The following is a 27,785-nucleotide window of genomic DNA, read 5'->3' on the forward strand; positions in this document are numbered from 1 at the left end:
TTTGCCAAGATATACTCCTGACTTACTATTGGGATCAAACACTGTATTTTGTTATTTTTTTTTTCTGTCCAAGTCCACATGGAATTGAAATAGAAAGATGCAAAAGACCATTACAGTGAGGAAAAAAAAATAATAATTGATTTCAGCTCTAGGTAAAAATCCCTACTACCTTTTCTATAAATATCATAATCTCAAGAGGGCACCATGCTTGAACTATGTACATAGTATTGCATGAAAGAAAATATATACTTGCAAAGCTAAAGCGTTTAATTAAAACATGAAGTTTAAAGATATCCATGGATTTAGGATAGTGAATGAGTCTACTCTTTAATAATATGTTTTACAGCTAGGCAGTGGCTCATGCCTGCAATCCCAGCACTTTGGGAGGCCAAGGTGGGCAGATCATCTGATGTCAGGAGTTCAAGACCAGCCTTGCCAATATGGCAAAACCCTGTCTTTACTAAAAATACAAAATTAGCCGGGCATGGTGGCATGTACCTGTAATCCCAGCTACTCAAGAGGCTGAGGCAGGAGCATCACTTGAACCTGGGAGGTGAAAGCTGCAGTGAGCCGAGATCAGGCCACTACACTCCAGCCTGGGCAAAAAGAGTGAAACTCTGCCTCAAAATAATAATATGTTTTACATTGAGACCATATTATTTTAAAATAATCACAAATAACTTCCCAGTGATGTATATAACCATGTCAACTACTCCTTCCAGAAATTACAACCAGTGTATTTTAGCAAGAATTCAACAGATTTAAATGTATAGGGAGTCAGAGGAAACACTTTAAGATGAGGTTTGATAAGGGTGAGTCAGTGAATGATTATGTCCTTTATCACTTGAGTGTGCCATCAGAAGTCATTTCTGCTACATGAAAGAAAAGTTCTAAATCACTATTAGAATGATCAGGATAATGACTCTCTGTAACATAACATTGACCGTGATTAAAATAAAGCACCTAGACACCTTTGACCGATCTATGCTTAGCATTCTCACCACAGAAAAAAAAACAGCATTGTGTTATGTTTCTTTCTTTTATTAATACAACAAGACCCTGGTAGCAATATGTGCAAAGTTATAGAGTACAAGCCCTGGGCCAGTCAAGTGAAATTTTAGTCAGGGATTTCCTCCCAAGAATTGAACATGTCTAATGTATGTTCAAAGTGACTTTGCTCTCTGATACAGAAAACCTCTTAAAAATTCTTCTGTAAAATACGCTAAAGTTAGAACAAAAGCTGTTTGAGGATTCAAAAGGAAATGTTTGGTTTTGTAAAATACACAAATAGCCATAGTAATCTAAAAATACAGCAATTCAATGTATTAATGAATTAAAATTATAAAAGAAGTAAATTATAGTCTTTTGAAATGAGCTTGACTTTTATTACCATATCACTTTAATATTTATGAGTGTCTACTTCGTACCTAGTAGAGATATTCACATTAGCAATTTAAAGCGAAAAAAATATAGGCCCAACTTTTTGGTTTAGTAGGGGAAAAAAAACACAGATAGAGCAACAATGTGTCATAGCTTTGATACCGTATAGACTCTGGTATGTTGAGGGTGCATTTCTCCTACTACGAATGTCACCACTAAGAATGACGGCATTCTTAACTTTCCTAGGGAGAGATTCAGGGGAAAAGTTCAGAGAAACTTGAAGGTAATATGTTGAATTGAATGAGAAGTCTGTCAAAACTCTGCAAACAACTAACATTGATGCTTCAACCTGAATTTTTTATTAAAAAATAAAAATGTTTTATTGCCTGAAATAGGATTGTCAAATCTGTAAGTCTGTGATTTCCTGAATCAGAGGTGCAAGCAACATTTAGTGCTCCTTCCATCTAACAACTGAAATTTTAAAAGTAAAAATTTCTCTCTTGGGTGAAAAAAATAAACACCCCAACTAATAAACAATATACTCAATACTTACTAGAAATGTTACAAAGAAATTATACATGTGATAACGTGGATGAAACACAAAACTTAAGGTTGCATGAAACAAGCCAAATACAAAAAGTATGTTTTTGCTATTCTATTTGTATGAAATTTTAAAACAAGCAAAATTAATGGAAGACGATGGAAGTCTCACTAGTAGTTACTTCTTAGGAAGAAGAATTGACTGGGAAGGGGAAATAGAGTCATATTAGGGTGGGGAAAATGTTGCACGTTTTAATCTGGGTGCACAGATGATATATAGGAATGTAAAATTTCATTTTGCTTTATACTTAAGATCAGAACACATTATTGATGTAATGATACACCTTAATAAAAATAGAGTAAAAACAAATCACTGTATGGAATTCAAAATATTTCCATAGCACAATTCAGAGTATTTAGACATAGAGTCTTCTAAATAGAACCAAAATCAGTGTTTACTTAAAGAATTTCAGAAAACTTGTAGGTAGATGTCTAGGGATAATATTTTTATAAGAACTGGTACATAAAATATTACAGTCTGTTCTTATATTGGCTTTTGGATGATTTATAAAAGTATATTTGAGATTCTCCTTTGATCATAAATTTATGGATTTTCTATGACTAAAAACAGAACTTTTAGGATTCATCCTTTATAAGTTATTGTTAAAAAGAATAGCTAAAATACACAGTTTTGAGTTTGTATGGGTAGAGGAATGGTGTCGTCAATCAACAAAGCTCAGTCTTTCTTCTTCCTCCAGTCCCTAAGTGCCATGATGATGGTGTCACAAATTCTTTAAGAATTGCCAAAAGAAAGAACATTAAAGTTAGAGACAATTTTCTGTGAATGCCAGTTATAGACTTGAAGAGATTTAGTACTTGGTGTTCTTCCCCATGAGTATTTCAGTTCATGGTAGTCTATGGGATTTAAGAGTCGACAGGATTTAAGAGGAAAATAATTGATTTTAGAGACACCTTGAACTTCTCAGTTATTATCTATTTATTTGCTGATGTGAGGGTTGGCCTCATCCCCTGGAGTCTAGAGACGCTAGCAACATCTTGCCCAGTATTTTTCCCCTGATGGAATTTTACAATGGTTTTTCCCTTTAAAGGGTTTGCAATTTCTTCTTGTAATGATTCTTGATGTTCTGTATAGTCTGAAGATTTTCTTTTTGAACAATCGGTTTGAAAAGTAAAGTGTGACATAATAATTTTCTAAAACCTCTGTACCAAATAATACTTTTTTGATTATTGCTTAAGTATAGTGAAAAGGAAGTCAAATATATTTCATCATCGAGTATCCTGTACAATTATGATTATGTATCGGTTTATTGCCATCAGAATTCTCTGTGTTTAAATATGCAGAGAGGAGATGGGAAGGAGCTACTTTAAGTAACCCTTAAAAGCTATGGGGTCCGTTGGGGGGAGGTGGGGGAGGGACGGTGGGGTGGGGAGGTGGGAAGAGATAGCATGGGGAGAAATGACAGATACAGGCGAGGGGACGGAAGGCAGAAAACCACACTGTCATGTGTGTACCTATGCAACAATCTTGCATGTTCTTCACATGTACCTCAAAACCTAAAATGCAATAAAAAAAAAGCTATTAACTTTGATTTAATATATTATAGTAAAAAGAAAATACTGTTTGGCATTATGCATTAGGTATTTTAATACCATGGAGTAGCCAAGCAAAAAGGATAACAAGTGTGCCCCTTAAATGAGGGAAAATACTGATTATAATTAATAGTATATAATTAAATGTTTAGAATAAAAACAATACAAAATTCAGGTTAAAACTATTACATTTCCTTTTCTGATTGTTATTTTAGATTCTAGGAGTACATGTATGGGTTTGAGTATACTGTGTGATGCTGAAATTTGGTGTACAGCTAATCCCATCACCCTGATATTAAGCATAATAACCAAGAGCTACTTTTAAACCCCTTTTTCCCAACCCTAGTAGTTCCCAGTTTCTATTGTTGTCATCTATTATGTCTATGAGTACACATTGTTTAGCTTCTACTTATACACGAGAAAATGCAGTATTTGGTTTTCTGTTCCTGCATTAATTCACTTAGCATCATGACTTCCAGCTGCATACATATTACTGCAAAGAACATTATTTCATTCTTTTTATGGTTGCATACTATTCCATGGTGTATATGTACCACATTTGCTTTATCTAGTTCACCACTTATGGGCAGCTAGGTTGATTCCATGTCTTTGCTATAGTAAATAGTGCTGTGATGAACATAGGAGTGCATGAGTCTTTTTGGTTGAATGATTTGTTTTCTTTTGGGTATGTATGTAAATTCATTCACTTATTGTGGAAAGCAGTCTGGACTATTCGACTGAGAAATGGTATTACTGGATATATCACATTTATTTATTGAATTATTCATCATTAAAGAAATAATGGTTAGACATTATATTAACTTTTTAAATGGTATGCTAAACACTTTTTGCAAGCTTGCTATAATATGTACATTCTTCTATGCATAAAACTTGAAAATTGAGGAACATCTAGATACAATGCCTTGCCAGAATTATAAGAAATTTATTTATTAAGAATTTCTTTGAAGAACCACTTTAGATGAATGTAGAGTCTCTGTGATCATGAAAATGCTCTCAGTATGCTCTATGCAAATAGGGAGCTGCTAGCCACATGCAGCTATTGAACACTTGAAATGTAGCTAGTACAAATAAGCAACTAAATTTTATTTTACTTGATTTTTATTCATTTAAATTTAAATAGCCATGTGTGGCTACTCATTATCATTTTTAACAGTGCAGCTTTAGATTCAGAAAACATCAAGTATTTTGAAAGCCAGAATACCTACCTGACACCACCACTGAGAAGACTAAATGAGCTAACGTTGTAAATATGCATAGACAGTGCCGGGCATGCACTAGAACTTGTACATAAGCAACTTTTCTCCCTTTTCTTCCCATAGCTCAATATATACCCATTACTTCTGCTCTTAGGGATGTGCCGACTCTTTGTACTACTTTTTATAGGCTTTTTTCCATTCCCTTGCTGTGTTCTCCATTTAGAACTCTCTCTCTTTTCTTTCTATCACTCTCTTTCTTTGTTTCACTAAATAGTCCATCCACTGTACTGTATTTTCTTACTTTCATTTCTATTTTTCATTTCTTTCGTTTTCTCTGTCCGTTCATGATGGGAGAGGCTACTCAGCAATTACTTCTCTTTCCCGGAATGCTCTACCTTGAGTGTCAGTATGACTTGGGAATGAATTTGCTTGATTAGAATTTGGCACTGAACGGAGAGAGAATAAATTTGCCCTGAAAACTTGTAAATATAACCTGGGTCTGCAAAAACGCTTCAAAATGAGAATCAAATTTAAAGTGACATTATGTTGATAATGCTCTTTGTCTTAGTCTGCTAAGACTTCCATAACAAAATACCATCAGTTGGGTAGCTTAAAAATATTTTTTGTTTCTTTTCTAAAGACTACACAATCTAAAATCAGCATTCTGGCACAGTTGTTTTCTGATAAAGGTTCTCTTCCTGGCTTTTAGACAGTTGTCTTCTTGCTTTATCCTCAAAATGGCTCTTCCTCTGTATACTGGAGAGAAGAGAGAGAGACATTTCTCTTTCCTTCTCTTTTTATAAGGCCACTGATCTTATTGGATTAGGTTTCCATACTTATGGTCTCATTTAACTTCAATTATTTCCCTAAAGCCTTATCTCCAAATATAGTCACACTGGGGATTAGGGTTTTGACACATGAATGTCAGGAAGACACAATTCCATCTGTAGCACCCCCTAAGTGCAAATACATAGCCTGTGTTGAAGACTGTACCTTTAACAATGGCCTTTAAAGACTTCTGAATTGAAGGTCTAAGAAATATGAGCTTAGAGTTGAAAATTACAGACACACAAACACAAATACACAAGCTCTAATATGAGTGTGAGCAGAAAACAAGAGAAAAGAAACAGTAGACTTAGACTCAAAAATACTTAAGATGTTGAAATTATTAGGCATAGAATACTGAATAACAATAACATATTATAAAAATAGAGAGTATAAATTATGAATAAATAAGAATGGATTTTCTAAAAGACCAACATACTTGGAAAGAATAAAATTAAACACTATAAATAAAAATAAGTGAAATTTAAAAATAGACAAAGAATGGATTAAATGCAGCTCAAAAAGTTAGTGAACTGGAGTATCAAACCAAATATCCAAATTGCAGTACAGAGAAAAAAATGTAAATGATAAAAGGTTGTTAATTAAAACTAAGAATCACATGAACATGTCTAACATATACCAATCTGTCTTGAGTTCTAGTAGGAAATAATAAAGAGAAAGGAAATCTAGCAATACTTGAAGAGATAATGTTTGACAACTTCAAGAACTGTTGAAATACCAAGTCCATATCAAGACGCCCGAAAAATCTCACATGGAATAATCACATACATACACACACATACACACACACACACAGACACCCACACACACACAAACCCCATATTACACTGAGAGTATGTAATACCAAAGACAGAAAAATCTTTAAAAGTATTCACAGAGAAAAGACAGATCACTTAGAAAGGACTACCAACTTCTTGATAGCAAGAACAAAAGCCTGAGAGCAATATAAATATATATTCAAAATATTAGGAGAAAAAAAAACCCATATAACTCAGCAAATGTGAAATGCAACTCAAGAATAAAGTGAAATAAAAAGAAAGAGGAAAAAAAGACGCAAAATTTACCAGAGTTTATTACCTACAGACCATTCTGATAAAAAAAAATTTAAGGTATGTTTCTGATTGTTGAAAATTAATTCTAAGTAGAAAGTTTGAGATATAAGAAATTAATAAAAATTAAAATAATGATACCAATACTTATTTTGGGTGTCAAGAATATGTAGATCTCACATATTAAACAAAGCTAGCCTATGAATTGAAAGATGCAGTCAGATCTAAAGCACTCTTATATATAATTCAGGATGAGATAATCTTATATATAATATTCAGGATTGATATACTGCATATATTATTAAGCATGCAAGTTAAAAGTTATATAATTACTATAAATAAGCCTAATGAATATAATTACCAAAGTAGTGAAAAGAAAACATTAGAATGAGAGCCACTGCACTCCAGCCTGGGTGACAGACTGAGGCTCCATCTCAAAAAAAAAAAAAAAAAAAGTTTCAATTTTCTAGAATTATGAACAGAAAAATGATGGGAAGAAGTCCAAAATATTATCATTGATATGAATTCATTATATTCACCAATTGAAAAGAAAAAATGCCAGATTGAATGAAAAAATAAATACAGTGTTGTGCTTTTTTAAGTATGTAAAGAAAAAACTACTCCTCTATTTTTCCTCTGCACCTGGAAAAAAAAAAATCAAACTGATATATCTATAATAATAACACAAGAATTAGACATTATGCCAAAATTAATTGCTAGAGAGAAAGCCTGACTACATACTGATAAAAGTTTCAATTCTCCACCAAGTATTAGCCAGGCGTGGTGGCGCATGCCTGCAATCCCAACTTCTCCGGAGGCTGAGGTAGGAGAATTACTTGAACCTGCGAGACAGAGGTTGCAGTTAGCCGTGATGGTGTCACTGCACTCCAGCCTAAGTGACAGAGCAAGGCTCTGTCTCAAAAAAAAGTTTTAGTTTTCTAGAAGTATATGATAATTACATATTTACATATTCATATACAACTGACCCTTGAACAACACAAGTTGGAACTTCCTGGGTTCACTTAAATGCAGATTTTCTTCTGCTTCTGCCCCGTCTTGATACAGCAAAACCAGCCCCTCTTCCCGCTCCTCTTCCTCCGCCTGCTCAATGTGAAGATGAGGATAAAGGATAAAGACATTTATGATGAGCCACTTCCATTTAGTGAATAGTAAATGTATTTCCTCTTTCTTGGGATTTTCTTAATAGCATTTGATTTTCTCTAGCTTACTTTATTATAAGATACCATATATAAAACATATAATGTGAATAATATGTGTTAACTGTTTGTATTACTTGTAAGGCTTCCAGTCAACAGTAGGCTATTGTTAAATTTTGGGGGAGTCAAAAATTATACATAAATTTTTAACTGCATGGTGGGGGGGTCAGTGCCTCAACTGTCACATTGTTCAAAGGTCAATGGTACATTAAATAACTTTCAAAATTAGACATTATTACATGAAGTTATTTATAAATCCCCATCATAATGGAAAATGTTTAACACATTTCTGCCAGGAAATAACAGTTCAAGAGAAAAAATTAATTTACAAAAATATAAACACTATAACAAAATTGCATTTCCATACAAGTAAAAATTATTTAGAAAATATCTTTAAGATGTCTGGGAATTAATCCAACCAGTGATATGCAGCATCTATGCAGCATGTTACAAATTTGTGCTGACAGACACTGAAAGAAGACTAAATGTGATCGGGTAGGATAAGTCAGTTTCACCAATTGACTTTTTATGAATTTGATTTATAGGTACAATTCAATTCCGATCAACAGCGATTTTCCTTAAAAATGTTAAACTGCATCTATTCTTACCTGGCAGGGGAGATACCATGATCACAAAGGTGATTTTCCCATGGCTAGGTTTATCCTTTGACCTCTGGGTGTGCTGAGTCCTGAGATTGCCCCAAATGTGGGAAACTCAACTGTATAATTTGTGGTAGTAGGGAACTGTGTTCACACTTTCCCCTGATATTTGTAATGTCAAAATTAGCCTGTACACAAAGGGCTACCCTCAGTTTCTGCAAGTTTGTAGCATGGAGGGCATGATAAATATTCTTACAGTCAAAAGGTTGAGAAACAGAAAGTAACCTGTTACCATGCTTTCCCTGGTACTCTCCTGCTCATCTTTCTGGAGATAAAAATTGTCAACGCATGCAGCCAACCTCTAAATAACTCTTTGTTACTCTTTGTGCAATGCACTATCCCCGGCCTTACAGTCCTGCCTGCAAGGGGAAATGGAGTTTGTGTGTTTCCCTACCTCCCAGTCCACTCCAAAGAGCCAAGGTGTCCTGCCAACACCTCCCACCTTCTCCAAACTACGCTCCTCCGAGACTGTGGTGGTTTTCAGTGCTTCCTAACCACTCTCAGTCTCTCCCCACCAAAAAAAATGTTAAACTGAATCTAAAATTTATATAGAAGGAAAATAGATACAGATTGGAAATAGAACAAGATGAGGAGGTACTATTCCAAGTACTGATTTGTTCTGTTTCTCGATTTTGGTGGGGGATTTTAAAATGTTTATTATTTTTAATCCAAAAATATATTTATATACATTTTATGTTTGTGTGTTCTATTTCACAACGAAATTTTTTAAAAACCTCATATAAGTCTGATGCTCACATCTCTGCAGAATCAGCAGGTAGAAACTAGAATGTTTTTATAATTATGTGTATAGAATGTGTACTAATAGTTATTCACTGTTTAACAATAAAACACATTTTAACGTAAGATGTAATACATGTTTAATGCAGAAAATTTGGAAAATGCAGGAAATAGGCAGAAATAAAGAAAGTTCCCTGTGACCCTCACCATCAATTTCAGCCACTGTGAATGCTTGTAAACACTTTCTGATCTTATCTATGCTCATATATGTGTGCTTGTGCATTTGTTTGTAAGTTTTTACAGACTTACTGTCCTATTATTTAATGTTTGTGTTATGCTTTTTTATTTGCTAATACAAATGTATTATTTAATGTTAGGAACTTTGCAAAACCATCATATTTTTATTATGAAAAGGCACAGCTGAAAATGACATACTTGTTCAAGTAATTCTTTCATAAAATAGCAATATTTTAGAAAATAAAACGAGAATTCAGCTAAGAGGGATTATATTGACAGGAAAATATAGAGTATGTAGGGAACATATACATTTTCAGTAATCCTCAAAACAGGAGGAGGAAATACACTTCTCATACACTGATGTCAGTCTGAATCACAGTTCTTTGTTCCACATCTGCTACTCAGTTTATTGGTGATTAAAATGTAGTACAGATGGTTGTCCTTTAGCAGTTCCCTCATAGAGACAGTTCTCAACAGTTTGCATAAGTGACACATTTATTTCAAAAATTACTTAGAAAGAAAATATAATATTGAACTTAGCAGTATGGACCAAACACTTTTTACCCTCTTCTTTCAATCTATCATGAAAATGAAATTTATTTTTGAAGCCAGGAAATATCCTGATTAGTGTTTCAAGGGAGAGTAAGGAAAATCTCTCACAATTTTGATAAATCCTTCTTTTAAGGCCCTATCTTTTCTTTCCAGCAGAAGAGAATTATAGGCCTTGGGCTGGATCCAGTTCCCAACAAGTGATTTTATAAAAATCCACCAATGCTAGCAATGCTGAAACTTTTCTAAATGCTGTTTTCAGTAGGTAAAATATATTCCTGTTACTACCTAACTAGAGAGAATAGTAGGATGATATTTGCATTACCATGGCAACTTGCATCTCTAGAGTGAGATGACATTTTTGCCTGTTTATTTCTACTTTTCATTTAGGAATAACATTTTTTTATTCCATTTTAACTTGAAAAATAATTGGTTGGGTATATATAAAGAGAGAAACTGAAAGTTATTTAACATCTGCTATATGTCAGACACTGAGTTAAGTTGTTTATATCCACCACTGCATTCAGTCCTCCAAGGACTCTGGAAAGGAGGATTCACTTTAGAGAGGAGACAGAGGAATTTCCGCACTTTTCTGTGCTTAAGGTCAAAAGGTTACAAAGCAATAGAGACAGGGTCTGTTCAGAGCTTGGTGCCCCTAGTTCCCAGGCCGGTGCTTTTTCACTGCTTCACACTTCCTCCAACAGGTTTTATTTCCTCTCTGGGTTCCTAGTCTAACTTTCCGTTAAATCTGACGACCACCTTGTGCAATACCAGTAAGTACATTGCAATATGTAGTTTTTAAGTGCTGTGGTTCTTAATGTTTAATTCTAATTTCCATATATAGAAAATTACATCTAAATCAGGATTGACTGATTACGTTTTACTCTTCAGTTAAAATAGTTATTCAAATGTTTTAATTGCATACCATGTGCTTCAGAAGATGATACCAATTAAGTAGTTAGGATTTAGCTGTACATATGATGGAGATTTAGTTATGGCACTATAAAAGAATTATATATATATAATTCAAATTTACAGATATAGAATATTAAATATGAATTGCAAATATTGGATTATGAAGATAAGCAAATATTTGTTGAATATAAGGAGATATCTGCATAGATTCTATGTGGGATATGTTACTCAGAAAAAGCAACAGAGCAAACATGAATTACATTTATAATCCATTGAAACAAAATTAAGATGACCAATTCTTCAATCCTAAATATTCTGTTTTTTAAAAAGTAGCTCTTATTTCCTTTATATTTCACTATTGTGATTTTCTCTCAAAAGACTCTGAAACAAATGTAAAGAGAAATTCCTTTGTGATAGACTTTATGAGACATTTAAATTGTCATGTCATAACAATATGTTGTTAATCTAAAGGCCTTGGTGGCAATTGCAGCAATCAAAAAGTAAAAATTATATTCATTGATACACTTATGAAGCATCAAGTGAAAGAAAGTATCCTATATTACTAAAATGGTGACATTATGGCTTAAGCACCAGATCTATTTCTTTTACCCTCTTGAATCCAGCAAGAAAAGGTCTCAGAAACAGTTATTGTTTGAGCAGTTTGAGGGATCTTGGCACTTGAAGGAAAGACAATTCTAGTAATGTAATAAGGGCAAAAGGTGGCTAGGAAGCTATTATGGACTAGTGGGCTATGTGAGCAAAATACATGGAATACTTACCCAAAGTTTAGAAATGATGAGAGAGTGAAGTGAGCAGGGTACAATGAAGACTCTTTGTTGGACATGAAGCCTAATTTGTTCATAGGTAATTAGAAGAAATCAGGGGAAGGAATCAAATTGCAGGTGTAATGTTAAGCTGGAAAAGTTATGTAAGCTCAAGGGAAGGAGGAAGAAATGCCCAGGTGAATATATTTGATTTTGTAAACAAAGGGCGAGCCGATCGGAGTGGCTCACGCCAGTAGTTCCAACACTTTGGGAGGCCAAGGCGGGCAGATCACTTGATGTCCAGAGTTCAAGACCAGCCTGGTCTTCACAGCAAAACCCTGTCTCTACTAAAAATACAAAAATTAACTGGGCAAGGTGACGGGCACCTGTAGTACCAGCTACTAGGGAGGCTGAGGCAGGAGAAGCACTTGAACCCAGGAGGCAGAGGTTGCAGTGAGCTAAGATCACACCATTACACTCCAGCCTGAACTACAAGAGTAAAACTTTGTCTCAAAAAAAAAAAAAAAAAAAAAAAAAAAAAAAAAAAAAAGCATAAAACAAAGGGCGGGTAGTTTCTTCAAAAGCCAGTGCCTCAACTCTCATTCTGCAGTTCTATAGTATCCACCCTTGATTTTGAATTGATATGATGCCCTGTTCTTGAATAAAAACATTTCATTTTTGATTAGTAAATTATTTTGAAAGGTTGATATGAATATGTATAATATCCAGAGCACAAAACTACTAAAATGTTATGAGTCTCATACATAATTACCTTTAAATGAAACTATAGCCCTGAAAGTAATTTCACAGTCACATTCTTTTAGATTTTAGTAATACTATATGTGTGTGGCTTTTATATGGTCATATTATGATGAAAACTCATATGTAATAGAATAAATGTAGCAGTAGTTTGTAAAACTCCAAGGATGGCTGTATATTCACATACCTATTATATGTTTCTAAATCAGTTGTGGCACACTTTCAGCTAGAAGAAAACACATTCTTATATGCCTTAGTTCTGGTAATGAGTAAATGTGCTCTTACCATATAATTTTCTTTACTGTGCCCTTGGAACTCTTAAAGTGCTATGGTTTTTACATTCTTACTCTAAACTCACTGTTGGAGTAGCCTCCCATACTAAAAGAAAGTGAAGTCAATAAGTAATTTTATCACTCTTTTTTTTTTTTTCTTTTTCAAAAATATGTCAAAGACAACTGAAAACATGGTAAGTGCATTTATTGCTGGGAGGCATTTAATGAGAAGCTCTTCCTGACATAAATACTTGCCCCTTAATTACATTTTTTTGCATGCTAACGACTCCTTCAACTACTGTAGCTTCAGGTCACCATGAAGCTACAGGAATTCTGTTTTTATCCCTCATGCCACTGCTGGGAATGTAGCTCCATGTTTTTATTCCCATACGTCTCAGTGCACTTATGACTAAGACACTACTCCACCTTCAACCCCAGGCCCCAGTATTTTTGGTTTATTTTAAGTTCATCTGGGCTATTAAAGTGTGAAAGAATTATGCTCATACTGCAGGTACAAGATCAAGACGCATTATTTTTCTGGACCTATTTTCTAAGAACTCTTCTTTCAACTATTAGTTTCTAGGATAGGATGAATCTGATTTTACTGTGAAATGCAGTTAGCTTTTATTTCAGGCCTTTGCATAGCTTAAGAGACATTATTAGCACCTAATTGGAATTTGCATAGACACATGAAATATTCTGCCTTCTGAGACCTTATGAAAATCTGCCCTATTAATGACTACATCAGAAGGGAGTTATAGATTTTTGTCATTTCAGCATTTTTCTTCTGTCAAGTAGTTAGCTTCTGTCCACATAACTGAGTAATGTACAAGAGCCACTACCATTTGTCTTTTCTGGGCTAAGGACATTTGATTTCATATATGAGAACAAAAAAGGCTCATGTGACTTTTTCGGAAAGATTGTAGCAGTAGGAAAATAAAGCACTATTAAGCGACATGCTTCTTTTAATATGTTCTCATTAAACACAGTGAACAAATAATTAGTATACATTTCTCTCTCATATGACTGCCCCTTGCAACCATCCCTTAATTATACCTACCAAGTGCTAGAAAGAAATCTGTAAAATGGATAATAATCAGTGAAATATTTGAAAATATAAAAATTATCCTCATCTCAGCAACTTATTGTGAGCCTTCTTTTTTGTTTAGTTGTACTTACTGAACTGATACTGTTAGAACACTTTAATGTTATGTCATTTTCAAATTTGTTAGACAATATGTATACTTTTACTTGCATCATTAATGATGAATAGTGTATATAATATTGAACTATGGCATTCTGAAACTTCTACTTAATACATGAGCATTTTCCAACTTTTTCCTTAAGGTTCTCCAATCAGGTTTCTACAAGTCAATTTATTCACAAATAACAAAAAAAAAGAAGTCCAAGTACTATATTTTCCCACATACTAAAACAATGGTGAGTGATACTGATGTTTACTTCAAGCAATACATCTCAAACTTTTTCATGTGCATTGTCAAAATCATTTATTTGTTAAAATGCCAAATTTATGCCCCACCACAAATTTTCTAGATCATAATAGAGTGAGCCAAGAATCAGCTTTTTTCTAGCTCCTCAGATGACTCAAATATACATTAAATTTGAAATAAAGTTTTATTTTTTTTCTTAAAAAACTTTTAAGTTCAGGGGTACTGGTGCAGGTTGGTAACATAGGTAAATGTGTGTCATTGATGTTTGTTATACAGATTATTTCATCACAAGATATTAAGCCTAGTACCCATTAGTTCTTTTTCCTGTTGCTCCCCTTCCTCCACCTTCCACACTCCTAAAGGCCTCAGTGTGTGTTGTTCCCTTCTGCATGTCCATGTGTTTGTAAAACTTTTCAATTATTTTACATATTTTATAAAAATGATTTTAAATGTATTTCTGTCCTGCAGTATTTGCATGTTTTAAAATATGAGGTTGACGAGCAATAAAATAAATGATCATTTTGGTTTATAACACAAGGAAATAAATATCCACAAATCTGTAGACTAATAAATATTTAAATAAATATGTAAATGAAAAAGACGAAATATTTCTTGGAGAAAATTTTTAAACAAAAAATGTAGAAGAAAGAGAGATTTTTTAAAAAAATATCACCATTAGAACATCCCAGTAATAATTGTGGCAGGCAAGATTTGCAATGAATACTAAAATTAGTGGAAAAAACTTTAAGGAGAAACAAAATATTTACATTGCCTCAAAGTATTTTCTCTAAAATATTAATTAATCATGTGATGCTTCTAGCACATTTTTACAAATTCTTTGAGACTGCTCTCTGCTATAGGTGACACTTACATCCCTACACCTGGATTATAGGGTGGATTTAGCGACTCATTTCTAACAGAGTATGGAAAAGGAAAATTACTCTAAGCAAAAAGCTGACAGATGCCACCTTACCAAGTGACCAAGGTTAACAGCAACAGTAATAAGCTTATTGATAGCATGTGCCTCTTGATGTGATGCAGTGAGAAAGGCCCTTCACCTCTGTGTGGTTCTTTACAAAATTCATAACCCCAGTCTAATCACACACACAAAAATAAGACAGACTCAAATTGATAGTCTATAAAATACCTGGCTAGAACTCTTTAAAAGTATCCAGCTCATGAAAACCAGGGAAATACTAAAAATTATCTAGATCAGAGGAGACGAAGGAAACTTGATGAAGAAATACAATGTTGTCTTCCTGACTGGATCCTGAACGGAAAAAGACGTTAGTGGAAAAACTACTGAAATCTGAACAAAGCCTGTAGTTTAATTCATATAATACCAATGTTAATTTATTAATTTTTATTATTTGTAGGTAAAATGCTACCATTAGAGTGAGAATTATCTGTATTATCTTTGTAACTTCTATAAACCTCAAATTAATTCAAACTGAAATGGAGTTGTTATTTTCATTGTGGTACAAAATATATAACATTAAATTTGTCACCTAATCGTTTTGAATGTACAGTTCAGTTATATAAGTATATCCACTTTGTTGTGTAGCAGATCTCATGCAGATCTGAAAATCTATCCCCATTAAATTCTAATTTCCCCCCTCCCCTAATCGTTGACAATCACTTTCTACTTTTCTGTTTGTTATAATTTTCACTACTTTAGATACTTCAAAGTATAGAATATCTGTCCTTTTGTGATTGGCTTATTTTTATCAGCATAATTGTCCTTGAGGATCATCCATGTTGTCACATGTGACAGGTTTTTCTTTTTGAAGGTTGTATAATATCCCATTGCATGTAGATGCCACGTTTTCTTTATCCATTCATCTGTCAGTAGACATTTGGGTCCCTTATACTTCTTGGCAATGTGAATAATGCTTCAGTGAACAAGGTGCGCAGATATTTCTTTAAGATCATACTTTGAATGATTTTGGATGTATAACTGCAAGTGGGATTGCTGGTTCATATGGTAATTGTCTGTTTTAATATCTCTAAGGAACTCTCATACTATTTTCCATAGTGATTGCACCATTTTACATTCCTAATAAAAGTATACAAGGGTTTCAGTTTCTCCACATTCTGAGACTTGTTATTTTCTTTTCTTTGTTAAAATAGTAGCCATCCTAATGGGTATGAGGTAATATGTCACTGTGGTGTGTTGTTTTGTTTTGTTTTGTTTTGTTTTTGATGGAGTCTCACCTTGTCACCAGGCTGGAGTGCAGTGGCTCAATCTTGGCTCACTGCAACCTTTGCCTCTTGGGTTCAAGTGATTTTCTTGCCTCAGCCCCCTGAGTAGCTGGCACACCCTACACACCCAGCTAATTTTTGTATTTTAGTAGAGATGGGGTTTCACCATGTTGGCCAGGATGGTCTCGATCTCCTGATCTCGTGGTCCATTTGCCTCGGCCTCCCAAAGTGCTGGGATTACAGGCATGAGCTGTGATGCCTGGCAGTCGCCGTGGTTTTAATTTGCATTTTCCTAAGAATTGGTGGTGTCAAAGATCTTTTCAAGTGCGTGTTGGCTATTGGAATGTCTTCCTTGAAGAGATGTCTAGTCAGGTCCTCTGCCAATTTTTTAATCAGGCTGTTTACTTTTTTATTGTTGAGTTTAGAAGTTCTTTATATATTTTGTTTAGTAACCCCTTATATGTCATGTACTTTCCAAATATTTATTCCCTTTCATATATTGCTTTTTAATGCTGTTGATTGCCTGTTTTGATGCTCAGAAATATTTAAGTTCGATGGTCTCATTTGTCTATTTTTGCGTTTGTTGTCTTTGCTTCAATGTTACATTCAAGAAATCATTGCCAAAAACAATGTCTAAAGGTTTTCTCTCTCTTTTTTTTTAATTCTAGTTTTATAGTTTTAGATATTTGATTTATATCTATTAACCAATGTGTTAATTTTTGTATGTAGTATAAAGTAAGTGTCCAACTTAATTCTTTTGTAAATGAATATCCAATTTTCCCGTCACCATTTGCTCTAGAGACTTTCCTGTATGTAGTATTGGCATCCTTGTGAAAAATCATTCCGCCATATTCCCAAGGGTTTACTTACAAACTTTCTCTTCTGTTCCAGTGGTCTATATATCTGTATTTATGCCAGCACCACATTGTAAGGATTCCTGGTGCTTTGTAGTATATTTTGAAATCAGGAGGTGTGAGGGAACCAATGTTGTTCTTTCTTTTCAGATTGTTTTAGCTATTTAGTGTCCTTTGAGATTCCATCTAAATTTTAGGATTATTTTTCTATTTCTGAAAGAAAAATTATTGGGATCTTGATAGGAACTGCATTGAATCTGTGTACTGCTAGGGATAGCATGACATCCGACTAAACTTGTTTTGATATATAAGTTTAATGTTTAGTTTTCCTGGATTATTGGTACAGCTCATGATTTTATGAACACCAAATATTTATTTGCTACTTTCATTTGATATATTTACTAGAATGTCATTACTGCCAATTTTTCACAAGCCAATTTAATAATTTCCATATTATTTGCTTATTCTTCATTATTCATTATTCTACATTGCTTAGAGGGAGAAAGAGAGAGAAAAAAGATGCATGCTTGTTTTCTCTTACCAGTTTGAGACACTTTTTCAGAAATAAGCTTCAGTGCCTATACACCTCAAATCTGTTTATGCCAAATCCAAATGAAGTGTTAACCTGATTACACAATTTAATTTCAATTCATATGTTGCAAAATGTCAAAACTGAAAAAGTAATAGAGTCATAGAGTGAATGTATTAATTTTCTTTTGGTGCTGTGACAAGTTAGCACAACTTAGTGGGTTAAAACAACACAAGTTTATTATCTTACATTTCTGGAGGTCAGGAGTCCTCATATCAAGGCATCAGAAGGACTGAATTCCTTCTGGAGATTCTAAGAGAGAGCTCGTTTCCCGGCCTTTTTCAGCTTTTGAGGCTACTCACATTTCCTGCCTGCAGATTTCTTCCTTCATCCTCAGAGTCAGTATCATAGCAGGTGCAAACCTCTCCTTCTGACCTCTTCTTTCTCATAATATCTTCCCTAACCCTCCTACTGTCCTCTTTTTGAGTATATATTTGGGCCCACCAAAATAATTCAGAATACTTTCATCATCCTCAAATCCTTAATTTAATCACATGTGCAAAGACCTTTTGCCACTTACGGTAACATACTCGCAATGTTAAGAATTTGGATGTGAACATTTTTTTCGGTGGCCATTATTATATCACAGTAACTTTTTTTTCTGTGTCATTCATTATGTTTGGGGTAATTCTGTTACTTTTAATCATTTGATAGGTACTATGAAAATATATTAGCTATTATTTATTATTCTAACAGTGTGTAAAAAAGTGGAATCTTTTATTCCTCAATTAATAGCCATTAACAGCCATTGGATGTTGTTCTACTACATAGTCTCACACTGTGTTTCATTAGTAAATTTTTCTTGAAAGTGAAGACAAAAAAAGGTCATTGTCTTGATTTTGTTTGGATTCTGGCTAAATAGGAACAGTACAGTCATAATTTGAAATTAATATTCGACAACCCCTATATTAGGAAAGGCTAAATGTCTCAGGGTGTTAACTACCAGCTTCTTTAGGTTATGACATACTTTTCAATCAAGCAAGCTATACAAACGGATCAGTAAACTGTGGACGTTGGCATAAAAAGCAATGGAAAAAATATCATATTGCAAAATTAATATAATTGGGGGACTAATGCAATTTGTGTCATTTTTTTCTTTGTGACTATGGAGAACTTCAAATTTGAGTACTTAAATTTTAATACTTTAAGTTCTAAAATCTGTGATTCTGAGTTCTAGCAATACTAGACCTATATACTTAAAGAAATTAAAGGTAACTATTTTAGTGTACATTATTTAAGATTAACTCTCTGTCATTTCTCTTGACATCGTGGCTAGAAACACATTTCTTCATTCTGCAGTCGATACATTTGCTGGTACAAAAGAATATTGATTGAAAACAGGCAGTGTTTTACAAGAAAGAGGTTGAGAGGCCTACAAATCAGATAGAAATCTTTGCATGCGGGATTTGAATTTCTCAGAGAGTGTTTGGGAGACATATAGGTCAAGAATATATGAAACAAAATATATTTTTGTGGGAATCACAGATTTTTTCTGTGGAAAGTTGCATAGAAATATCTTTCATTTAAAAATTGCTAGGAGAGCACATAGATTGCTTGCTTGTTATATATTTTGTTTGCTAGGCATTTACAAGCATTTAATGATTACTGTTTTCAGCAGTTCCTATGAAATGTCACTGTCTTCCGGTTCTTATTTTTCAGAAATATTGAGCCAAACAGTAAGTGAACTATTATATTATATATATCAATGGCGTAGGTAGAAACAGATCTACTGCTGAATTTTTAGTCTCTGACTTGGATAAATTGTCCTGGTGCTTCATAAGAAACTTGTCCCAGAGTTCCAAAAACATTCAATCAACATAGGATTCCTAATGGCATAAAAATATTCATCTACTTATCTGTCAAATCATTTCTTCTGCCTAGTAAGAACACCAAACGATACCCAGATGAAAGGATCAATCCTTTTAGAGAATTCCTCTATAGACTCACTAAAAAGTATGTTGACTACATAAAGCTCTGGCCCATGGAATCCCCCATGAAACTGACTCTATATCTTCTTTGACTTCTTCTAGACTGATATAATAACAGAGCAAATTTTGAAGCTGCATGTTGAAAACAGAATGGCTTCTCTTTGCCTGAGTTCCCAAAACTCTAGAAGAAGTATGTGCTGTCAATTGAAACTATCTACCCTAAGGAGTAAAAAAAAAAAAAAAAAAAAAAATGAACTTCTGCTGGTTAGAACCATATTTTCTTCAATTATAGCACAGAAATTAGTAACCTGAATTGGGTGCTGTTTTAACACAAACTTTAAATATTTAACCTTGGTGTCCTGTTCTTGCAGCATGCTGCAGGCAGCAAGCACACAACTGCAAACTGAAAAGCTGTAAGCCTGTATTTTTCCAGGGTAAAATATTTGATGAAACTATGATCTGTGGTGTCTTAAAAGCCACATCAAGCCGGAACCAAGCCTATAGTTCTAGGATAAGTAGTTGGAAAGAGTCACAACATTAGTGTGTGTTGGCGGCTACTACCTACTCTTAGAAAGATATCATGAGATAGAGACCAGTATTGCAGGCAAGTAGAAAAAGATTAGAGAGGATTCATAAATAAAGAGCTGAGAGGTTTCGGAAAAGCCAATCGTTCCTTTACTAAGAGAAGAAATTGTCCAAGAAAACTGTTAAATGCCTCCTTCATAATTTGGCATTTTCTGCAATAATATTCTTAACTTTTCAAGACAAAGAAAACAAAAGAAAAAATCAGCGTTCCCTAGCCTCTCTTGCAGCTAGGTTGAGGACAAATGACTCAGTCCCAGGCTAGGATAAGGACAGTAAGGTACCAAAGGCACAAAATTTAGCAAGGTTTAAGGGAGTCTCCATTTAACTTGTGAGTCCAATTCTGTGGTGTGGTTTTGGAAACTATCTAAACTTAGCCTACAGACAAGGAGCTTTCCCTTTCAAGGATCCTGTGAGCTATGTAATGACTTATGTTAAATATGTTCCTGTTTAAGTTAGGTAGAATAGATTCTGCTGTCTAAAATTTGAATCTCTGATGGTTAGCAATTGTACCTCTGTCTTTTTCCTAGGCTTTGTGATATTTGAAGTTACTTTACTCTGAGCTTCAATTTTATCATCTGTGAAAAGGGAATAACAATTTGTATCTCATGGGACTCCTTTGAAAATTAAACATTATATATAACAACATGGTCCAAGGCATATATCAGATAACTGATAGATATTAGCTACATTTTGTTAATGTTATTTATCAATTTAAGAATTTAAATCATTTCTGTTTTGGATCTTTATTTATCTCTATATTGAAGTGACCAATGTAGTTTTCTTTCTTTGTTCTTGTTTTGCCTTGTACAATTGTCTTAATAATCTAGTTCTCTATTCCATCATGTTTCTTCTAGTCCAAGTTTTTTCACATTGATAATCTACTCTGCACCTCATTTCTAGTAAGACCTCAATTCTGAACTTCCTTTGCAAGCCCAATGGAGACCAAAATTCTAAATCCTAGTTCTAGTATTTCTAGTATTTCATATTCTCTCTTCGTGATACCACTACACTTGTCTGTGTTTGCAGCTTACCCTCACCTTCGTACTCTCCATCCCAATGCATATGTGTCCATTTGCCCATGACTGCTTGACCTTCCTTTTCTCTTTCTGGTTTTTTTTTTTTTTTTTTTTTTTTTTTTTTTTTTTTTTTTTTTTGGAAGTAGAGTCTCACTCTGTTGCCCAGGCTAGAGTGCAATGGCATGATCTCGGCTCACTGCAACCTCCCACTCCTGGTTCTAGTGATTCTCCTGCCCCAGCCTCCCGACTAGCGGGACTACAGGTGTGCACCACCATGCCTGGCTAATTTTTCTATCTTTAGTAGAGACAGGATTTCACCATATTGGGCTATCTCAAACTCCTGACCTCAAGTGATCTATCCACCTCGGCCTCCCAAACTGCTGGGATTACAGGCATGAGGCATCACGTTCAGCCTGGTGGACCTTTCAATAAGGACTCTGATGTGATAACATATGTTGCCCATTGTCATATTGCTGGATAATGTCAATCTACCTCATGACTTTTTACATTGTTTGGAAAAGGTAGATAATGCCCTGAACATCGGTCTCTTCCCAGAGAGTTTATTATATCTTTGAATTAGAATGCTTGTACTTCTTCCTATCCAATTCCCCTCTCTTCAAGGATGAGTATAATACTAAAGCTATTCTGTCCTGATTTGGGGGAAAAAGCCATTTAATTTTTTTTTCAGGACAGTTAAACATATGCCTCAAGAAACTGTAGTTTGATATGAGGGAACTTGTTACTGATAGTGGTTTGATCTTAAGGTGAATATTATACACAGTAGCTCAGAGGGAAAGATGTATCAGATGTAAGTCTGAACAAAGCACTGACCTTATCTGACTTCACCTATGTACGAGCTTTTTGCAAAAATGCTTCAGGCAGTTTTCTTAGATTAATGATAATACTAATATGTTACCTTTGTAAAGGCAATCTCTGACTTAAGTTCAACCTAAGTAGGCAAAACTCACATATGATTTTTCCAAACTTGGACTCATTTTGCCTCTGGCCCTCTTACAGGAAATGTTTTCCTTTTTAAATTATTCCTTCTCTTTTCCGTGTTTTCTCCTTACTCCTGCTGCAGAAATGCTGAACCTTTACAAAATGATCTGTAGGAATTCACTGCACCCAACATAATTTCTGTTTAATATTAACTTTCCCTATTATTTTAGCAAACACAGGTCACTTGCTAACTTTGAATCCTACTTTGCAGCTTAACTTCTTGGCCATTAGTTTTTATCCCACCTCCTTCCTCACTTTATTAGTTAGGACATCTAAATAATTCCAAGTGAATTATTTCCAATGAATGATACCAAACAATTCCAAATCACTTATCAAGAGTGATTCGCTTGATAAGCTAGAGGCTCCCCTCCACTACCAAATGGCCAAATGGCCTCAGGTACAGAAAAGGACCATTACTATCTCTAAGCCTGAGAGAATCTAGGTCAATAGTTTTCTCTCTGTTCTTTCTTTCTTTTTTTCTTTCTTTTTTTTTTTTTTTTTTTTTTTTTTTTTTTTTTTGAGGTGGAGTCTTACAGTGTCACCCAGCAGGCTGGAGTGCAGTGGCGTAATCCTGGCTCACTGAACCTCTGTCTCCCAGGTTCAAGCGATTCTCCTGCCTCAGCCTCCTGAAGAGCTGGGATTACAGCCACTGGCCACCATGCCTGGCTAATTTTTGTTATGTTTAGTAGAGCAGGGTTTTACCATGTTGGCCAAGCTGGTCTCAAACTCCTGACCTCAAGTGATCTACCTGCCTCGGCCTCCCAAAGTGCTGGTATTACAGACATGAGCTACCACACCCAGTCTCTGTTCTTTTTAATTTCTCTTTCCTTGTGTCTTCCAACAGTTAAGACTTACATTCTATCAGCATGTTGTTCCCAGTAGTAAAAGACATCTCAATGGGTTCTGGTGGAAAATTAGCAAGGAGGAATTCTACCTATCTAACTTTAGTCACTTGCCCTTTTCACAACAAGCTCAACAGTCAGTGAGGTGTGAGCTGACACTCTTACTGGCCTGCCCAGGGTCAGATGGACACTGTTTCAGGAGTATGCAGACAGTGTCTACCAAACGCACAAACAGTGGTTTTCTCACAGAAGACATGGTTCTGCTCTTAGAAGGAGAAAAGTTTGTGTGAAAATCAGAAACAACAGTTCATTCACCGACCACCTAATAGCTATGCACACTTTTTTCAGATGTGATTTTCTTAAGAACTAACCCTTCAAATAAATGATCTGTTCCTGGTAAAATCAAAGCTATAATCCCCACTTTCAAAGGAAATACTTTTTTTTTTTTTCTTACAGCCTTCATTTTTCTGTTCAGGATCACCAAATAATGACCCCTTCTAATTGACAACTCCAAAATGTCTCCTTATGAATAGAGAACCTATAGACTTACCTAATATCTAAAATAGGGGTAGCTATAACCAATATGTAGTGATGAAAGTATTAAAAAGAATAATACACATTTTAAAATTTCACATTTGAAAACAAAGGAAAATCAAAATATGACACATTCCACTGGACAAAGATAAGGATTCCTGTCCTGGACAGAGTGATTCCTTTGATAAGCTAATTTAAAAGCTTTCCATGCCAAACTTCAGGAACACTTTTTCTTTCTATTGTCACAGCCACAAATGAGAAAGGCATTAAGGAAGATCCCCCTTCTTGGGGCTCTGCATTCCACTTTCTGAAGATGTGGGTTTGGAATTCTGAGGTTTGCCTTAAGCGTTTAAACAACTATAGGCCCTTATTTGCCTGTCTTTAGGAAAAAATAATATCAGTAAACTTTTGGCTGTTCTGAATTTTATCCACTCAGTGGGCTCATAGACAAATCCGAAAAACCGTATGGTCCAAGCCTGGTCCTTGAATCCATTCCCAGACTTAAGAGTCCTCACTTCTCAGAAGTGTCCTTGATGTACTGCCCAACTGGGTCACCCCCAGCTACACTGCTTTCACAGTAGTTTATGCCAATAATACAAAGTACTATGTTAATTATGAAACATTAACTGCCTCCCAATCAGTGGTTTTGTCCAGGGGATGGATCCGTGTAATAGGGTTTTGTTTTGTTGTCGTTTTTTTTTTGTTTTGTTTTGTTTTGTTTTTTTATTCCTTTTTTCAATTAGGGAGTAGATGAGAAAAACATTAGGGTAGATTTTAGAAAATGAATCTCTCCTTTCAGTTCTTTGGTTTCTTCTACATCCCAAGAGTATCTCCCACTTTGCTCCCTGTTTCATAATAACTTCAGTTTAGGGAAAATAAATTGACCTGCTAAATTCTAAGAAGCCCATCACTTTATTTATTTATTTTTTTGGGACTGTAGGTAATGGGTACAGCGTCTCTTAGGCAATGTCTCTTTCCTTTCTCATTTATGGTTAAGCTACCTGGGATTTAAGTTTGTCCTTTTTGTCAAGAATTTATGGGAAACTATAAGAAGTAGTGAATTTGTTCTGAAATGCTAACATTTTTTTCTACAAAATTTCAAGCCTCCTTATGTATACATTCTAAGACCTAAATACAAGAGACAGTAATTAAACCCAAAACTTTGCTACTAAGTGAAAAAGACTTCCAGTTTCCCAGCTGGGGTGAAGCTTTTCCATGCCTTCACTCCATCCTGACTTATCTTTCATATAGTTAACTATTACTTATGGCACTCCAATTTTTTTATATCATTGCATGATTCTATGTGACTAAAATATCATTCAAATTAGCTAAGACAAAAAGCTAGTTAAAGAAAAAAGACAGAAGGAGAAATTTGATTTACTCATGTTATTAAAAAGTACAGGCATATTTGAGTTCATGCCTCTCCACATGGCATATTTCATATTCTGGTTCATAAAATCTTATATGATGGTAGCCAACCAACTCTAATGAAAAAACAATACATTTTGGAAAAGACATGACCAAAAAAAATCCATGGAAATGCTGGATGCTTCTATTTATGGTTTTACTCATTTATTTATTTCATTTGTATAAATGTATGGGGTACAAGTATAATTTTGTTGCTTGCATAGAATTCACAGTGGTGAAGAAAGGGTTTTTACTCATTGTACCCATTATGTAATCTCTCATCCTCTACCCACTTCCCACCCTGTCACTCATTCTGGTCCCAATTGTCTATTACTCCACACTCTACATCGATGTGTACACATTGTTTAACTCCCACTTGTAAGTGAGAACATGTGATATTTGTCTTTCTGTGTCTGACTTGCTTTGCTTAAGGTAATGGCCTCCTATTCTATACATGATGCAATAAAAATACATTATTTTATTTTTTTGATGGCTGAGTAGTATTCCATTTTGTGTATATACCACATTGTCTGTATCTAGTCACCCATTGATGGACACATAGGTTGATTCCATTCATGCTTTTAAAACAAATAACATGAGAAGACAAAAGTTCCCAGAAATGGGCAAAAGATTGGAATAGAAACTTACCACAGCAAATGTATAGATGACAAATAATCACATTAAAAGATGCTCAATTAACTTCATTATTCATTATAGCAATACAAAATAAACCACAATGCGATGGTACTGCATACTACTAGAATGGCTAAAATTCAAAAGACTAATAATGCCAGACAGTAGTCAATGTGTGAAGCAACAATTTTGCAGTTTCTTATGAAGTCAAACATATTTATCACACAATGCAGTAATTTGTCTCCTAGGCATTTACTCAAGTGAAATAAAAATATATGTGTACATAAGCATGTATTTGAATAATTGTAACAGCTTATTTGTAGGACCCAAATCATGAAACAACCTAAAGTGTCCATCAACTGCTAAATAGATAAGAAAATTTTAGTATATTCATGTAATAGAATCCTGCTTGGCAATAAATAGGTACAAACTATTGATATATGCAACAACATGAAGAATAATAGGAAGAATAAGAGTATATGCTTTATGATTCAATGAGGTTACATTCTGGAAAAGGCAAATCAATGGTCATTGGAAACAGCTCAGTGGTTGCCAATGGTCACTAATTTGGGGCCACTAATTTGGGGATGTCAGGAGGGGATTGACTGCAAAGAAACCCCAGGGAACTTTTTGGGATGAAGAAATTATTCTGACTCATTATTGTGCTGGTGATTAATCAACTGTATGCATTTGTCAAAACTCATCAAATTGCATTTTCCAAATGGCTCAGTTTTATCATATGTAAATTATACCTTAATAAAACTTGCAGGAAAACAGTACCAAATACAAAGGTGAGAAACATTAAGTAAAAGTATTATTTATTTGGGTAGGCTTGCCTCTTGTGCCTGATATCTTTATACTCCTAAAATTTTTTCATAAAATGAAAATACAAACCTGCCAAAACAAATAAGCATATTATTCCCAAATAAAGCTGAAAGTCTGTCTCTTGGTCCCAAGCTCTTGTTTTTTTCAGTGATTATCACTGTGATATTAAAAAATTAGTTTTGTAAAGAATCAATTGACCATTTTTTATACAATTTTTTTTTTGCAGTCAACATGTAATGCCTTATAATAGAAGTCCTGAAGCACAATCCAAAATATCCAAAATATCTGGAAAAGCCACAGGGGACTTCAAAATGTTCCAGTGCAGACATTTGAGAGAAAAATAGATATGTAACTTTATGCTATGTTTTACATTTATGGATACACGATTCATCACAAAAAAAGAATGAGTGAAATGGTCCATCGTTAGCAAAATAGCTTTTTTGTGGAATTTATAGTCTCAGAAAACTCCCAAATGCAGAACTACCATTTGAAAGACCCATTCATCTTCAGAGAAGGCATAACCTTATCATCATGCAGATTAGCATGCAACTTAAACATGATTCATTGACCAATGCTTCTGAGAAGGCAGCGTCCTGACCCAGATGCAGATAATCATAAAACGTTTTCTGACTTGTATCACATGGATTGAAAGTCTATGTCTTTTCTCTTTAAATATGAATTACAAATGCTTTCCTTTGCAAAAGAGTTGAATTAAAAAGCAGAAGAGGTTATAGTAAAAAAAAATGTGTAAAGGAAGTACAAGGCATTGTATCTTGAGGGTAGAAAAAAGTCCACAAGTTTTTCTATACTCTCACAATTACCTTTTTAATCTACATGTTAAATTGAATATTTTAAATCAGATATTTTTCGATATTCTAAACCCCACACCCAAGACTATCCATCTCTACAGCAGTGATGATACTTACGAGATACTTTCATCTATTTTCTTGTTTATATAATTTTAATTATTTTCCACAGAAAATAACTTGAGTATCTTTTGTGTATAAAACAATTTAATGAGTGTTGGAGATATGGAGATGTGTGAAAAACAGGCAGCATCCAATGGATGGTTAGTGAGAACATGGAAACAATGAAGTGTTACTGTCTTACATATCAGTCAAAACCTGAGAGCAACCAAGTATATTATAAAAGGCAAATGCACTAAAT

At 34.3% G+C, this 27,785-nt stretch overlaps 1 protein-coding gene and 1 non-coding gene across 11 annotated transcripts in view; both read left to right on the forward strand.

Moving 5' to 3' along the window:
- Window positions 1-27,785, forward strand: part of MARCHF1 (membrane associated ring-CH-type finger 1) — a 906,067-nt gene that overhangs the window by 641,235 nt on the left and 237,047 nt on the right. The window contains exon 1 of one of the 10 annotated variants that reach the window (XM_074396774.1): window positions 9,169-10,816. The exons of the other annotated variants lie outside the window; for them this stretch is intronic. The gene's annotated coding sequence lies outside the window, so the exon portion shown is untranslated. Of the gene's footprint in view, window positions 1-9,168; window positions 10,817-27,785 lie in introns of those variants that run through there. 10 annotated transcript variants of the gene reach the window in all.
- LOC120367809 (U1 spliceosomal RNA) lies at window positions 8,461-8,624 on the forward strand. Its single transcript, XR_005582090.2, has one exon. It is a non-coding gene; the product is annotated as a U1 spliceosomal RNA (small nuclear RNA).

Source organism: Saimiri boliviensis, chromosome 3, assembly GCF_048565385.1.
Source record: "Saimiri boliviensis isolate mSaiBol1 chromosome 3, mSaiBol1.pri, whole genome shotgun sequence".
Classification (NCBI taxonomy): domain Eukaryota; kingdom Metazoa; phylum Chordata; class Mammalia; order Primates; family Cebidae; genus Saimiri; species Saimiri boliviensis.